The 15,786-nt window shown below is 47.5% G+C and overlaps 1 long non-coding RNA gene across 3 annotated transcripts in view; it reads left to right on the top strand.

Annotated features, from left to right (window-relative positions):
• Window positions 1–7,574: 7,574 nt before the first annotated feature.
• LOC309805608 overlaps window positions 7,575–15,786 on the top strand; it is a 63,281-nt gene continuing 55,069 nt past the window's right edge. For 2 of the 3 annotated variants that reach the window (XR_014294271.1, XR_014294272.1), the window contains exons 1-2: window positions 7,575–8,199; window positions 9,346–9,442. This is a non-coding gene — a long non-coding RNA (uncharacterized lncRNA). The remainder of the gene's footprint in view (window positions 8,200–9,345; window positions 9,443–15,786) is intronic. The other variant, XR_014294270.1, reaches the window with a different exon arrangement.

The raw sequence follows: 15,786 nt of genomic DNA, 5'->3' as shown, positions 1-15,786 counted from the left end.
TGCTATCCCAGGACGCCTAAATTAAAGAATCCTAATACAGACAGGACCAGGCCTATGTTGTGGACAAGAGAGCTCGTTTTCCTGAGGTCAAAGACAGGACAGAGGGATATGGCTGAGATATGGGGTGAATCTGGAGCCCATGGGGATGCACCCTCCAAGCTCCAGGATAGGAATGGGGCCTCTGGGGTCCCAGGCCACCCACCACGCCCTCCCGAGCAGCATCTTGGCAACATTCCCTGTCAGTGATGAGGCAGCCCTAGCACTTGTCACGTCCCAATGCTGTGTCCTATGTGGGTCCCATGCTGTTGGGACCACACCCACACTCTGCAGGTCCACGCTGCAGGGTCCTTCCTGCCTCAGGAGTAAAGACCCCACAGCAAGCAGTTTCCTCCCCAACCAGCAGGAGGAGGGGAGGAGAGCAGGGGCACCAGGGGAATCTCACTCAGACAGCACCCCAGGGGTGCCAGCGGGAACAGTGATGATGCAGATGAGGCACAGACCAAGAGATGGATCCAGAGGACCCAAAAGGCAGCTGGTCAGGTCCCGGCTCATCTGCACCCCAGACACCTTTGTCCCTCATACAGCCCCTTCCTCATACACCCTCTCCTTAAATGCAGATTCTTCAGATGCAAACAGGCAGAGCTTCAGGCTGAAAGTCAGCTCTTCCAAAGTGACCCCTCAGCAAACACGGCAGGATTCCACTCCAGTGGGTGCCCTGGAGTCCACAACTCAGGGACTGAAGTGGATATTGGTGCCAGGGGTAGTGGGAGAGAATGGGGAGTGAGACGTTCGTGGTTGTGGAACTTTGGTTTTGCAAGATGAAAAGTCCTAGGAATGGTGGTGATGGCTCCACGAGAAAGTGAATAGATCTGATGCCTCAGAAACGTGCACTTAAAATGGTGAAGATGGTAAAGGGTATGTGGCGTGTGTTTTATTTCACTTAAAATAAATTCTTAAAATAATGTCTTGTTCACTGTGATTCCATTTCGACTCCCCTTCATCACAGATGTCGGAGGCCCAGACACAGTCCACTACCTTAGGGGCCATCACGGTACCCTCACATGGCACATGGGAGACCATTCTTGGGGGGGCTAGTCTGTGCTCACCTGACCTCTGTCCAGGGGGACCCAGGCAGTGGTGACCCCCATAGATTAGACATATGATATGAGATGTTATTAATACGATACCACCAAGCATTGTCACTCACCAGAACACAGAGCAGCAACCCACTCAAACATGCCTGACCTCACATGAATGTGAGAAGACTAAGAGAAGAAAAAGTACCACAGGTTAATCAGGTCAACACCCTTAATGCAGAGGTTGGAAATCTCAAAGGGGAAAAGACACACTGCAGGCAAAGAGCACATATGGGCTCTCCCCGTACATGTGATCCTGACCCATGCAGATGTGGTGAGAGCCACACAGTCCCCACACCCTTTACCTGGGGTCGCACGTCCACACTCACCACGGTGACCCCACCTCCCTAGACCCTGCACCTAAAGTCACACGTTCTCTCTCAACAGGTGACCCCTCCTACCCAGACCTCTCCACCTGAGTCCCATGTCCACAGTCCCAGGGTGAACCGCCCTCCCCAGACTCCCCCAACTGGGGCCACACATGCACAGTCTCCAGGGTGACCTCACCTCCCCAGACCCTGCACCTGGGGTGACATGTCCCCTTGGTCAGGACACCATGGCTCTGCTGGTGGATCCCCTCATGTGGAAACAAGCTGTGTTCCTGGGGCCTCCTGGGATGGGAGAATGTGGCAGGTGGGTCTCCTCTCCCCACACTTGTCCCAGAGAAGTCCTCCTCTTTTCAGTTTGATTCTGTTGATTTTACCTGTTTTTAAAGCTTTCATGCTAAAGTTGAACACACTACTTGGTTCTGGCAGGCTCAGTCCTTTCTTGTCTCACATGCTTGTTGAGATAACTCACAGGACAGCAGGGCTGAAAGCAGAGGGGCAGCTCTGGACACTTCTGAGTAGGGACGGTAGAATGGAAGGAGAGCTCAGCAGCAGCCTCAGCTGTTACCCATCGGGCTTTTGCCCGATCTGCGTGCCCTGCAATCAGTTCACAGCTAAACCTGCCTCCCTACGCACCATGCACGTGCTGGTGAATTGGAATTATTGCCAGGTAGCCCTCCTGTGGATTCTCCACGAGCCCCAGGGAAGGTGAACCTTACAGGGATTAAGACTAAGGCCCCGACCACAGCACTGACTCTTGGGAGGACCAAGTAACCACACTCAGAAGAGAGGCTGTTACTTAGAGAAGCCCACCTCAGTTCCAGACCCCAGACATTTAAGCACTCACCTTCAGATGCAGGCATGGAGCTTCCCAGTCCTGAGGCCAGGCCGGGTTTCTACCCAGGTTCCCATAGTCCTAGCGTACACAGAACATGGTCAGGCCTAATCTTCTTCTTATAGACAACACATGGTCAGCTCTGAACATAATCAGTAGAAAGGACATGCAGAGGTCTAAATCTACCGTGTAGACAGAACTTGACCATGTTTAAACTAGCTTAGGGCTGATCTCATAGGAGGTACAGATCACACACATGGGTCTCTCATCTTTGGACACCCACATCAGGAAACTGAACAAAATCTTTGTCATTAAACATTTCAACAGGCAAAACCAAAATGTTACCAATATCTCTGGCCACCTGATGGTCAGGATCCATGAGTGAGCCACGAACTTCTGAGAGTGCAGCCCCGTCTGTTGCCAGGACAGACAAGAAGTGGCCTGATTCCAGCCTCCCAGGCCTCCAGAAGGAGGCGGCCGCACTGGAACCCAGGCAGGACAGTCCTGCATGGTCCGGGCCGGGAGATCCGGTCTGTCCATTCCACTGGCCGATTCCGGGCAGGGCGCTCAGGGCCGCTGAGAGCCCTGCACTCAGGTCCTGCTTCCCTGCAGCGTGTGCATGTGCATGTGCGTGTGCGTGTGTGTGTGCGTGTACGTGTGGGTGTGTGTAGAGGGGGCGGTGGCTGACGGCTCCCATGGCTCCCGTCCCGGGCACCGCGCTGTCTTCGAGGGGAGTCACGGGGAGAGGTAGGGGCACAGAAGCTGTTGGAGAGGAGAACCCACCGCGGAGCTCCTTGCACACTGGCTCGCCCCACCTGGTGACCCGCCTGCCCATCGTGGGCCGCATGTCACCCCCCAGCCCCCACCCCCGAGGGCAGGGCGCCTGCTCTTTCAAAAGGACAAGGTCTCACATGAAGGAGACCCAGTGGGGACTGTCACACCCCCACTCCTGATGCTGACTTTGGGAGAATGAACCCCCTTGACTGGGTGATGGGACACTGTGAGGAAAGAGGTGGCGGCCCCATCCAAGTCGGGGCCTGGCTGAGAGATGGGAACACAGGAGCCAAGTGCAGGGCCTGGAGGCCAGGCCAACAGGAGGGGCATCCCCAGCCTTGGCCGGCCTCTCCAACTGTGACATTGTAGCTTTAGGGGACCTGGGGCAGGTGACTGAATGTAATGGGTGTCTAAACTGGACCCTGAATGGGGCTTAAGGAAGGTGTGAAGGATGTTACTGAGACCGTGACAGTCATTGGAAGACAGACTCTGTGTCAGGACATCCTGCTCCATCCATTTAAATCCTTGAGATCTGTGACCTTTACGTGGCTACGCAGGATTGTTAGAGCAGCTGCGTGTGGATATATCTGCAAGTGGTTCCAGCAAACACACAGTTGTGCACACAGGCGGGCACAGCACACACACAAACATATGTAGGTGCACAGCACAAATATATTCACACACTAGCATATGAACACACATGCACGCATATGCCCATGCACACACTAACGTGAGCAAGTGCACACTAACGAACGTGTGCAAGTGCACATACCTATGCACATGCACAGCATAGGTATGCAAACAGGCACATGCACACGCATGTACATAGCACACACACAGGGAATAAAGTGAATCCATAAAGTGAGTCCGTAAAGCATTAAGTCCTGAACACAAGTGAAGCTGACATGTATTTTTCCCTTTTCTTAGCTTTGATGTTTTTCACAATAAAAAGTTTAAGAAAAAAGTTAATGGCAAATGACTTTTGATTCATAGGACTTTCTGACGTTATTCCACAAATATTAAGACAGGAGAAATGAATGTAGATAGTACATGTGTCCACTAATGGATGAATGGAGAAGAAAAACATGGTCCATCAATACAAGGGAATGTTATTCAGCCTAAAAGGGAAGGCAATTCTGACACAGGCTGCAGCAGGGATGAACCTTGAGGGCATTAATGCTCAGTGATGTAAGCTAGACACAAACAAACAAACAGTGCTTGATCCATTCATACAAGGCCCCAAGAGCAGTCGGAAACATAGAGACAGAAAGTAGGATGGTGAGTGCCAGGGGCTGAGGGAGGGACAATGGTGACTGAGTGTTTAATGGGGACTGTTTCAATTTTGCAGGATGAAAAAATTCTGGAGGGCAATGGCGGTCAAGTTTGCACAACAGTGCGAATTACTTCTGGACCCTGAAATGTGCACTTAAAAATGGTTAAGATAGTAAAGTTTATGTTTTGTGTATTGGACCACAATTTTTAAAACTTAAAAAAAAACAAAAACAGGAAGTAGTCCGTGAATAACACAAGATGCACAACTTCACTAACAACCGAGGGATTAAAACCGTAAGAAAACTACTGTGCACACACCTACCAGAATGGCAGACGTGAAGACACAGTATCAAATATCAGCAGGATGTGGAGCAATGGAAAGCCTGGTGCGCAGCGGGGGGTGCAACCACTTCTGAAACAATCGGGCCTCAGAGAGCGAAGTCCGTGCACACAGACCCACAGTGTTCCTCCCAGCTGAACACAACCCCCCCAGCCCTGCACCAGGACACACAGACATGGACTCTGCAGCCACAGGAGCCAAACCTGAAAGAACCTGAAGACCATCACAAGCAGATGCAGAAATGAACCATGCACGCTCCTATGAAGGAATATTCCACAGCAATGGAGTACATTTTGTTTAAAGGCAGTAAAACTATAAAAAATTATTTTTAAAAAAAAACTATATTCACAAGATGAAAGAATCTATAATTCTGGCACCTAAGGATTGTCGAATGCTCCTAAAAATAGATTGTTGTGGAAACGTTTATTATAAGGAAATTAACATATTCTCTAGGAAGGACGGGGTGAATGGGCCTGCTACATTTTCTACATTGAAGACATATACAGGTTTTGATTCTACTTCTGTTAAATCAAGTGGGGCTTCATTGGATTTCTGCTACCGCGGAGATCATCAAATTCTGGGTAGGGGTCAGGAGAAAACTAGTCATAGGCGTTCTCGTGTAATAATTACTGTTGAAAGTGTAAATGATCCATTTATCAGTACGACTGAGAATAGAATAACTGCTGCATTACTTCATATGGGATTGTGTGTGCTACTGTCCCTAGGGCTCCAGTGAGTGAGTATTTTGAATGTGAAGCTCATCCAGATCTGAGAATGGAATAAATGGCTAGGTGTGATATGGCTAATATAAATAATATGCCAACATTTATATTAATTAGTGGGTAAGATATGGGAAGAGGAATTCATGTTTTGAGAGCCAGGGTTAAGGTTAGCATTGGGGCAATAATATATAAATTGATGATGTTGATGGACATAGTGGTTCTTTAATAAGTAATTTGTATGCCTCAGCAATGGTTTCTAATCATCCATGGGGGCTGAGGATTGTTGGCCCTTTCTGGATTTTTATATAGCCTAGGATTTTCCATTTAATTAATATGAGGAATGCTATGGTGAATTAAATTGGGTCATTTGTGAAAGAATGTTGATTATAAACATATCCTTAGGAAGAGGACTTGAACCAGTGCAGATCAAGGTTTCAGTTTTACATAATTACCGGGCTCTGCCACCTTAACAAACATGGCTCTACAGTAGGGTATGTATAAATTAATTGAATGTAGAGTATATCATCATTTAGTTTCCAGACATTTTGTAAAGTAAGCCGTAATGCTCTTGTCCTTTCCTACTGGCAGAAATCTGCAATAGACAGAAAGCAACCAGGATGACTCCAGTCTGAACTCAGATCACGTGAGACTTTAATCGTTGAACAATTAAAAGCAGTTATACCATTGAAATGTCGTGATCCAGCATCAAGGTCATAAGCCATATTGCCGCTATGAACTCCAGAATACAATTACACTGTTATCCCTAGTAAAACTTGTTCTGTTGATCAGTGTTTTAGAACAGGTGATAAAGCATTTTGACTAGTTGGTCTAAATTTTGATCACTCAGAGGTGGTTGCTTCTCCAAAAAATAAATGACACACGGGCCCAAGGCGCACCAGCTTCAGTAGTTGTGGCACACAGGCTCAGTAGTTGTAGCCCACTGGCTTAGTTGCTCTGTGGCAACTGGGATCTTCCCAGACCAGGGATCGAACCCGTGTCCCCTGCATTGGCAGGCAAATTCTTAACCACTTCATCACCAGGGAAGTCCCAGAATCGCAGTCTCCCTTTTAGTATACCTTAAGCCCAAAGAATCCATGGAGAATTGTTACAGAAAATAAGACAATAAAATATTGTAAGGACTGTGACAGAAGCATATAGTACACAGTTCATATAGACACAGTCCAAGCAGTTACAAAGTATATTAAAAGGGAGGCTGCAATTTTATTTTATTATTTTTATTATTTTTTAACATCTTTATTGGAGTATAATTCCTTTACAATGATGTGTTATTTTCTGCTTTATAACAAAGTGAGTCAGTTATACATAAGCATATTTTCCCATATTTCTTCCCTCTTGCATCTCCCTCCCTCCCACCCTCCCTATCCCACCCCTCTAGGTGGTCACAAAGCACCGAGCTGGTCTCCCTGTGCTATGCGGCTGAGGGAGGCTGTAATGTTAAAAGAATAAGATAAATTATACCCACAAACTCCCAATCTTTCCTGAAACGTTGCAATCTGGAACCCTATTGTAGGAAGCAGAAGATTCCAGGAGACATTCTACAAATGAAGGACTCTAAACCCTGTGGTTGGATAAGGAATTCTGGAAGGAAGGTATCCATCCTCACCCGAGGAGAGCAGGTTCCTATACTTGTCTAACATCACATACCTGGACAGTTCCCACTGATCTTGGTCCAGGCATTGCCTGTCCTCTTGAGAGAAAACTATGGCCATATCCTGGAATGTCAGCAGTCTCTGAAATTAAAAGTACACATACCGTGTGGCCACGGGAAGAGTTCATAATGTGACCCAAGAAGAAAAGAGCAAGTTAAGAGAACTGGTTTTAATTTAGAAGAGTGTCTTCAATTACCCACTAATGTATATATATATATATATATATATATATATATATATATATATATATATATTTTACAAAGTAAGTTTCTCTATCTTATTTCTAACTACAAGAAAAGAGTGTGGCATGTGATCCACAAAACCAGTATAGAGACTATACTTATCTGGAAAATAAATGATAAAATGTTGGTTTCAACACAGGCATATGCATTTTTGAGTGTTTTATTTATATCAAATTGGATAAAATGTGTGTATTTCTCAGACAGAAAAGACGTGTCGAGGTAGAAATGTACCTTTCAACTATTCATGGGTACACAAGTACACTGGGGAGATTGTAAAAGTTCAGATTGTGATTCAGTAGGTCCGGTGGGCCTGAGTTCTATTTTTTTAACAAGCTCACTTTTAACTAGTGATGCCACAGTCTCTGATTCATTAACGACAATTGTGAATAGCAGAGACATAATTAGAAAGGTAAAAATTCATATTTAATTTTGAACTTAAAGTGTTTTATGGATTTTACACCTTTAATAGGATAGTAAGCACAGCAGCAACAATCATTTGTGAATATTTACTATAGACCGTGTATCTTTCTAACTTTGTAGTGTAGGACTCCAGGAAAAATGCCTGGGCTGCGGTCACAGTGGGCGGGGCCCTCAGGCCGGGCCGCCCCTCCAGGACCCCCGACGGGGCCCTGCGCTCCTGGCGGCTCCCTCCCCCGGCGCCTCCGTCCCTCCCAGAAGGCCTCGGGGCAGAGCGGTCCCACCCACTGCGCCCAGAACGGAGCCCGCGTTTCCGCAGAGCTGGAGCTCCCGGCTCGGGGTCTCTTCCCTCCGCCTTCACGGAACTGCCCCGGAGCCCGCGGCGAGGGCGGCCTCACTGACGCTGCCGGCTCTGGAGGGGCCCCGGAGGCCGAAGCCGCGACAGTCATGCGGACGGCGGGCCGGGTAAGCGGGCGCCGACCCTCCGCCTGGTACGGTGCCCTGGCGGCAGGGCAAGACCAGCTTCTGAGGGGCAGGGGTTCGCTGCCACCCGCCGCTGCTGTGCAGAAAGGGCGGCCCCCAGCGTCTGGTCCCGGGAACTTCGGTCCCTCCTCTCGCCCCTGCCCTCGGCCTGGCTCGCGGGGCCTGGGGGGCGTGGGGAGGGGGTCGGCCTGAGTGTCCTGAGGGGAAACGGGGCAAGGGAGGCGCAGGGGCCGGCGGCAGCGTCAGCGCGCCTCCCCCCGACTGCGGGGAAGGCGGCTAAAAACTCCTCCCGAGGCTCGCAGGCCCCTTATTCAGCGGAGTCCCTCTGCCCTCCTTCCTCCCTGAGCTAAAGGACCGGGGGGAGGGGACAGGGCAGGGCACTGGCGCAGGTAATGGGGACCATCAGCAGGTGATTGTTAACTAAGGAAAACCGGCTCTCCCAACGTGAGGAATGCAGCGCTTTTCTTTGTTTGCGGAGATGCCAGAGGCTGGGCTCCCTGAATTCCTTCCTTTCATATGCACCTCAGCGCTCTGGGGCCTGCATTCTGTATTTGCATATCCTGAGATCCTCAGGGCTCGCGGCTCACACTGGAGGGCTGCAAGGGCTGATGACTGTGACATCCTTTGTTTACTGAGATGGCAAGAAATATTCCATTTCTCACAGGCTTGAGGGGCACAGAGTGAAAAGGGTAGGAGAATCTCACTCGGCATGTACTTCGGTTTACACGTAGATAATATGTACACTTAACTGTGTTACTAGAGGTTCTCAAGTGTGATCAATTGTACCACTGCCCTCTATGGATTAACTTCATGAATATCATAAGATACATGCCTATAGAATTGACTTAATCCATTTAAATAGGATAATGGTTTTTAAAGGAAACAATAGAAATATAACAACAAATCCCTTACCACTAAAGGCTGGGTCTGGAACAACCTAAATAAATGTTCCATTGTTAAAATATTGAAAGATGTCTTCAATAGAAATATCAACAAAAATGACAAATGATGAGGGCAGCAGAATGTTGAAATGTTCTATCTTTATCATTAAAGTGGCAGAACATCATGTATTAGTAGGCGCTGGGGGCAGAAGATGCCTGATTTTATACCTTTGTCATATTTGTACAGTTGTTTCAACAAGTAACTTAAAGACCAAATGGAAAAAAAGGAGGTTTGTGCCTGAGATCATGTTGATGTGAAACCAGGGATGGCCACCTTGTCCCAGGTGAGTTAAGTTTACCTGGCAGGTAGACCACAGAGCTCCTGAGAAGCAAGGGTTGGAATTTTTCTGCTGGGTGCCCCTTAGGTTCTGTGACTTGACTGATTGTGAGTCATGTTTCGGGAAAGACCTGATCACAGGAAAAGGGTGGGGAAGAGTGATTTGGGGAGCAGCTAACAACATGCATCACGGCTCATGGCTTGAATGAATTTTAAAGAAACAGGAAAACAAATGCTTCTTATGGAATCAGAGAATGTCCAGCCGGACAATCCCAGAAAATGAGGAACACCCATCCCATTTTCCAGATGAGAAAACAGAGGCCCAGCAAGGTGAAATCCCTCACCCAAGTTGCACCCGTCTCTCCTCCCCACTACATGGTTCATGAAAGCACGACTTTTCCTGTCGTGATCACTGCTGAACCCCAAAAAGGACCAGGCATCTAGCCGCTGCTCCAAAAATTTTGGTTGACTGTAGGAACAATGCTATTTCTTTCTTTCTCACTCTTATTCAGGATTGTGCCAAGAACTCCCCAGGCTGCAATGTAATTCGATAAATGTAAATATTAATTGAGTTTTGTTGTGATGAGGACTTAGGCTTTGGAGGCAACAGACTTGGTTCAGATCTTGGTTCTGCCACTCAATAGCTGTTTGGCTTTGGGAAAATTACTAAACCTCTCTGAGCTTATTTCCTCCTTTGTAAAGTGGGGATAAATGTATCTGAGCCAGCAGAGCACCTGCATGAGAGATGTGCACTAAATATTGGTCTTTCTCACTCTCCCACGCCATCTCTGTGCTTCCCAGAGAAGTTGTACAGAAGGATATAGTACTTTTTAAAATTAATTAATTAATTAATTGATTTTTGGCTGTGTTGGGTCTTCGTTGCTGTGCGCGGGCTTTCTCCAGTTGCGGCGAGCGGGGGCTACTCTTTGTTGTGGTGCGCGGGCTTCTCATTGCAGTGGCTTCTCTTGCTGCGCTGGTTGTGGAACACCAGCTCTAGGCACACGGGCTTCAGTAGTTGTGGCCTGCAGGTTCACTAGGTGCGGCGCATGGGCATAGCTGCTCCGCAGCATGTGAGATCTTCCCTGACCAGGGCTCGAACCCATGTCCCCTGCGTTGGCAGGCATATTCTTAACCACTGCGCCACCGGGGAAGTCCAATATAGTACTTTATAAAGAGGGGTTTTAATTGATTTCAGATAGTGTACATGTTTCTTGTAGAAACGATTTTTCCACTATAGAAACATTAACATGCAATACCACTACAAATGCGGTATTCTATGGGTTAGATATTATCAGTAAATTTTATAAGTAATTGGGCAAAGGCCAAAGCACTAGGTACTGGGGAGTAAGAAGTCTCAAGTCTGGGGTGCCCCCCACCCCAATTTCAAGAGCAGGGTGTGTTTTTCAAATCCATATTTCATCTGGTCTTTGTTTCTCATCCATCCTCTGTGTCTGCCTTTCACAAAAGGCTCAGATCCTCCACTTTCACACCCTCCCGGCTGGCTGTGCCCCAGCTCCCGTCCTGGAACCTCTGCACGCATGGGTGTGCCTGCTCTCCCTGGGCCTCGCCAGCTTTGCCAGGGAGCTGCTGTACCGTGCACTGGTAGCTGTACCCCAGGGTGCCTGCACCCTTCTGGTACGTGAAGTGCACCCTCATCACCATGAGTGCACGCCCATCCCCTTACCTTATATCCTGCCTCTAAGCCAGGCTTGGGGGTGACTAGTGTGCCTTCAGCTATGTGAGGTGCTGGGATCAAAGTGAAGTTCCCAACTTCTTAAGTTGCAGGCTTGAGGGGCACACAGTGATGTAAAGTCGGGTCACCTGACTTAAAGGGGGGGCTGGTTGCTTTAAAGCCAGGGCAGCTGGCTTAAACCCTGCGTCCCTCCGCTGCAGGACGAGACCAACTTTGGCGCTGCTCGGGTTCGCTCCAAGCCACCACTGCTGTGCAGGAAGAGCTTCCAGGAGTGCCTTAGTGCGGCGGGACTTGGTCCGTTGTCTTGCCGCTGCCCTCAGAGCGGGACCACCTGCTCTTCTGGAGGAGAATCAGGGAGGGGGAAGTGCAGAGTCCCGGCTGGAGTTGCGGCACCCCTTGTCTGATGGCAGGGAAGGGGGGACGGGGCTGTGTGGTGTCCTGGGGCTGGACTCACCAGGTCGACTCAGCCTCTCAGCCTCCTAACCTCACCCCACACACCCCACAAGAGTCTCCAATAATATGTAATTGTGCCTTAGGTTCTCGGTCTTCAAACTCATACCCAGGCTCCCAGGTCCCTTGATTTAGCCAATTCCTCTGTGTTCTTTCTTCTATTAGATACAGTCCCAGAGGGAGGGGCTGGGGGATGGGACTGGAGGGACCCCGGCAGCACTGGCCTAGGCTGACTAAAGAGATCCAGGGCCTGCGCTATCACACATGTGCGAGGACCCTTAAGGCGCAATCGAGGGGGCCAGTTAGAGGCAGTCCTTGTTGCCTCAAGTGAGTATGGATCACCGTCGGGTGGGGAGCATGCTGACCCCTGAGAAGTACTGTTAGAAGGATGTGTTCCTCCCTCGGCTTCAAGGACGTGGGTGGGCTTCAGGGCTCCATTTCCCCTCCAGACCTCCAGGGCTGACTGCACCCCAGCGGCCTTGCAGACCTGGCTTCCTGTCCCAGAACTTGCCAGGCTCCAGGAAGAATCCAGACTGCAGAGATGGTGCTTGAGCGCTCCAGCTTAAGAAGTGCTGTCCCTGGGGACCCAACAGTGGAGGGAGGAAGGGTGAAGGGAGTAGGGGGGTGGGGTTGGGAGGGGTGGCTGCCCTGGGAGATGTTGAGAGAGAAGTATCGCCCCCCACACCCCCTGCCCCCTGCAACTGACTGACCCACTGATGCCATAGGATCTCAGGCCCTTTTAGTCAGAGATGCCTCGGTTTCTTTACTCCTGCGTTCAAAACTATGCAAAACCAAGTCTTCATCCTCTTGCTGCCTGGCCAGGACTTGTAAAGCACTGTTCTTTTGGAGCACTCGTTCCCTAAACTGCAGTTTGGAGCTGTCCCAGCTATTTAAAGGTGTTCTCCTTAAACTGAGACTAAATCCTACTCTTTTGGAAAAACGCCCTGCACTTCCGAGGAGATCATGTTTTCTGCCCATTCCTTCCTTCTACTTCCCTCTTAAGAAGCCCTGTGCTCAAAGGGCTTGGTGACTTATTTTTTGCTTGATGTCAAAAAGAAACCTTCCCCATGCACCGCAAAAATCTTTCCTGGAGCATAGGTGTTTCAAAACCATGACCGTGTTTTGCAGTCAGTATACACTGGGTAGACTGCCTAGCAGTCCCTGGAAGAGCCAGAGGTGAGCGTAATCAACTTATCTGATTGGATGCCCTTCAAGTTTAGGAAGGTCCCATTCTTATGCCCCAGCAGATAAGACAGGGCCCTGGATGGCTGTGGCTGTGATTAGATAACTTCTGATGATTTTATTTCCCTTACTGAGCTGCTGCTTCTAGGTTAAATTCATTTTATTACCTGTCCCTTTTTTTTTTTTTTTTGCGGTACACGGGCCGCTCACTGTTGTGGTTTCTCCCGTCGTGGAGCACAGGCTCCGGACGCACAGGCTCAGCGGCCATGGCTCATAGGCCTAGCCGCTCCGCGGCACGTGGGATCCTCCCATACTGGGGCATGAACCTGTGTCCCCCGCATTGCGGGCCGACTCTCAACCACTGCGCCACCAGAGAAGCCCTACCTGTACATTTTTAAAGAAAGACTGAAAAAGTCACTGTAATAGGTCAGGAGTCTGAGCTCAGGGTTAGTCAAAGGTACTCACAAGGAGGAAGGTGGATAAACATAGGTGCGTAAAATAGGAGGGTTGGCAAGTACAGCCAGGACAACCGGGTTCACCGTGCGCACTAATAAAGGCCAGAATCTCCTCATTTATCTCTGGTGGGAAGTTCTGATGGTTTCTCAGGATCAAACTCAAATCATATTCAAACTAGGGGGCTTCCCAGAAGGCGCTGAAGCACCGGCAGAGCCCACCTGCGCTCCCACCTTGGCACTCCAGGATCAGAGTTGGGTTTGGAGATGGGGTTGCTGTAACCCCAAGGAGGTGAGCAGAGAGGAGGAGTTGATTACCGGTCTCCTCTGACTCTCTGGCCCAAATTGCCTGGCTTCACGAGGGGGCAGAGTTTTGCTTTGAGCAACTTATGGGGCACTTCCAGACTGGTGGGGTTGCCCAGTGGCCCGACAGTCTGACAGGCTGGCTGCGGTGTGACTGCCCTTTGTTTCTTCAGAATCTGTTCATCAGGAGGTGCATGGTTGCGGAAGCCCATTCACCGCCCCCCCCCGAGGGTGATGGCACCTTCCCTGGCTGTACCCTATGATCACCAGGTACTTGAAATGAATGCAAGGTTTTTGACTTCAAGGAAGAGCTCACATAACCCCTTCTGCCTCATAATGTGTGGGATTTACTATAATGGAAGGACATTATAAAGAACAGGTAGAAAACTCACCTGTTGGTCTCCATGTAGGAGTTTACTTTGCATGAATCTCTCCTACATGAGTAGATAGCAGAGGTTTATTTTTGTTCCCGTGTGTGTAGTTGTGGCAGAGGACGTAGGTATGGTGATTTGAAGCCCTCAAAGAAATAGTCTCAGAATTCTCAAGACTTCTCTTGATTGGAACCGAAAGAGACCTGGAAAAGGAGGAAAAGCAAAGGAGGAGGGAGAACGAATGACTGTTTCTCAGTAAATTCACCTTCCTGGTTGATTGTTCTGTCTTCTCATTTCTTTTAGCTTCTATGTATGTCTAATGGGATGATGTAGAAAGGCTGATTTTTATGCTTTAAAAGATTTTACATCACAAAGAAACTAGAAGTGGCTAACAGAACTTGTTCACATCAATGTTACATAGAGACTTTGATATTAAATTTGTATACTAAAGTGGGTTAATCCAAATTTTCTCTTTTTGAGTGAACATTTGTAACATATTTTTGTAGATAATAATTTATCCTAGATATACAAAATTGTGAGAATGGGTACCATTTTTCACCACTTAAATGATTTCTTTTAAATGAATAGATCGTACACTTTAAAGGCCAATGTTGTCTTACATGTTGTTTTTTAATTCCTTGATTTCCAAAACTTGTGTTTATTTAATTGATTTCTATCTAATAATCTGTCTCCCCTTTATTGTTTCTTACTTTATATTTTATTGATCTATAGTTAATTTGCATTATTATATTAGTTTCAGAGGTACAACATAGTGACTCATAAATGTTTAGGTTCTTCTCCATTTATACTTATTATAAAAGAGTGGCTCTATTCCCCAGGCTATACAGAACGTCACTGTAGGTTATTGATTTTATACAGAGTGGATTCTTCCTCAGAACCTCCTACCACTATTTTGCTGCTCCGCCCTGTCTCTCGCTGCTGGTAACCACTAGTCTGTTCTTTAATCTGTGAGTCTGTTTCATTGTCGTTGTTGTATTCAGTGTTTTAGATGCACGTGTAAGTGATAACCTACCAGGCTTGTTTTCTCTGCGGCTTATTTTACTAAGCATAATACCCTCCAAGTCCATCCATGTTATTGCAAATAGCAACATTTCCTTTTTTGCTGAAGTCATCATAAATATCATTTTTTATCCCCTAACCTACTGATGAACACTTAGTTTGACTCTATATCTTGGCTATGGCAAATAACACTGTTATGAACATTGATGTGCAGTTATTTTTTTTTTAAATAGTGTTTTTGTTTTCTTCTGATATACCCAAGAGGGAAATTGCTGGATATTATGGTAGTTCTATTTTTAGTTTTATGTGGAACCTCCATTCTTCTTTCCACAGTAGCTGCACTACTTCACATTCACATCAAGAGTTTACAAGAGTTTCCCTTTCTCCACATCCTCACTAACCTTTGTTATTTGTGACCTTGTTGATGACAGCCATTCTGACAAGACTGAGGTGATATATCTCATAGTTTTGATTTGCATTTTATTGCCGATTAGCTATGTTTAGCATCTTTGTGCATTCTGGCTGTCTATCTGTATTTTTTCCTTGGAAAAATGTCTATTTAAGTCTTCTCATTTTTTAAAAAAATATTTTGGGTGCAGTTCTGATATTGAGTTGTATGTGCTGTTTCTGTAGTTTAGATATGAACCCTTGCTTGGTCATCTTTTTGGTGTTAACCTCTTAGCATGTGCAAATATTGTCTCTCCTTCAGCAGGTTGTCTTTTCATTTTGTCTTTGGTTTCCTTTGCTGTGCAAAATCTTTTAAGTTTAGTGAAGTCCCATTTGTTTATTTTTGCTTTTGTTTCATTTGCCTTAGTAGACTGAACGCAAAACTGTTGCTATCATTTATGTTGAAGAATGTTCTGTATTTTCCTCTCGGGGT

Source organism: Mesoplodon mirus, assembly GCF_964341445.2.
Source record: "Mesoplodon mirus genome assembly, chromosome: 5".
In the NCBI taxonomy this organism is placed as follows: Eukaryota; Metazoa; Chordata; class Mammalia; order Artiodactyla; family Ziphiidae; genus Mesoplodon; species Mesoplodon mirus.
The sequence above is the reverse complement of the archived record's forward strand: the minus strand, read 5'-3'. Positions and strand labels throughout refer to the sequence as shown.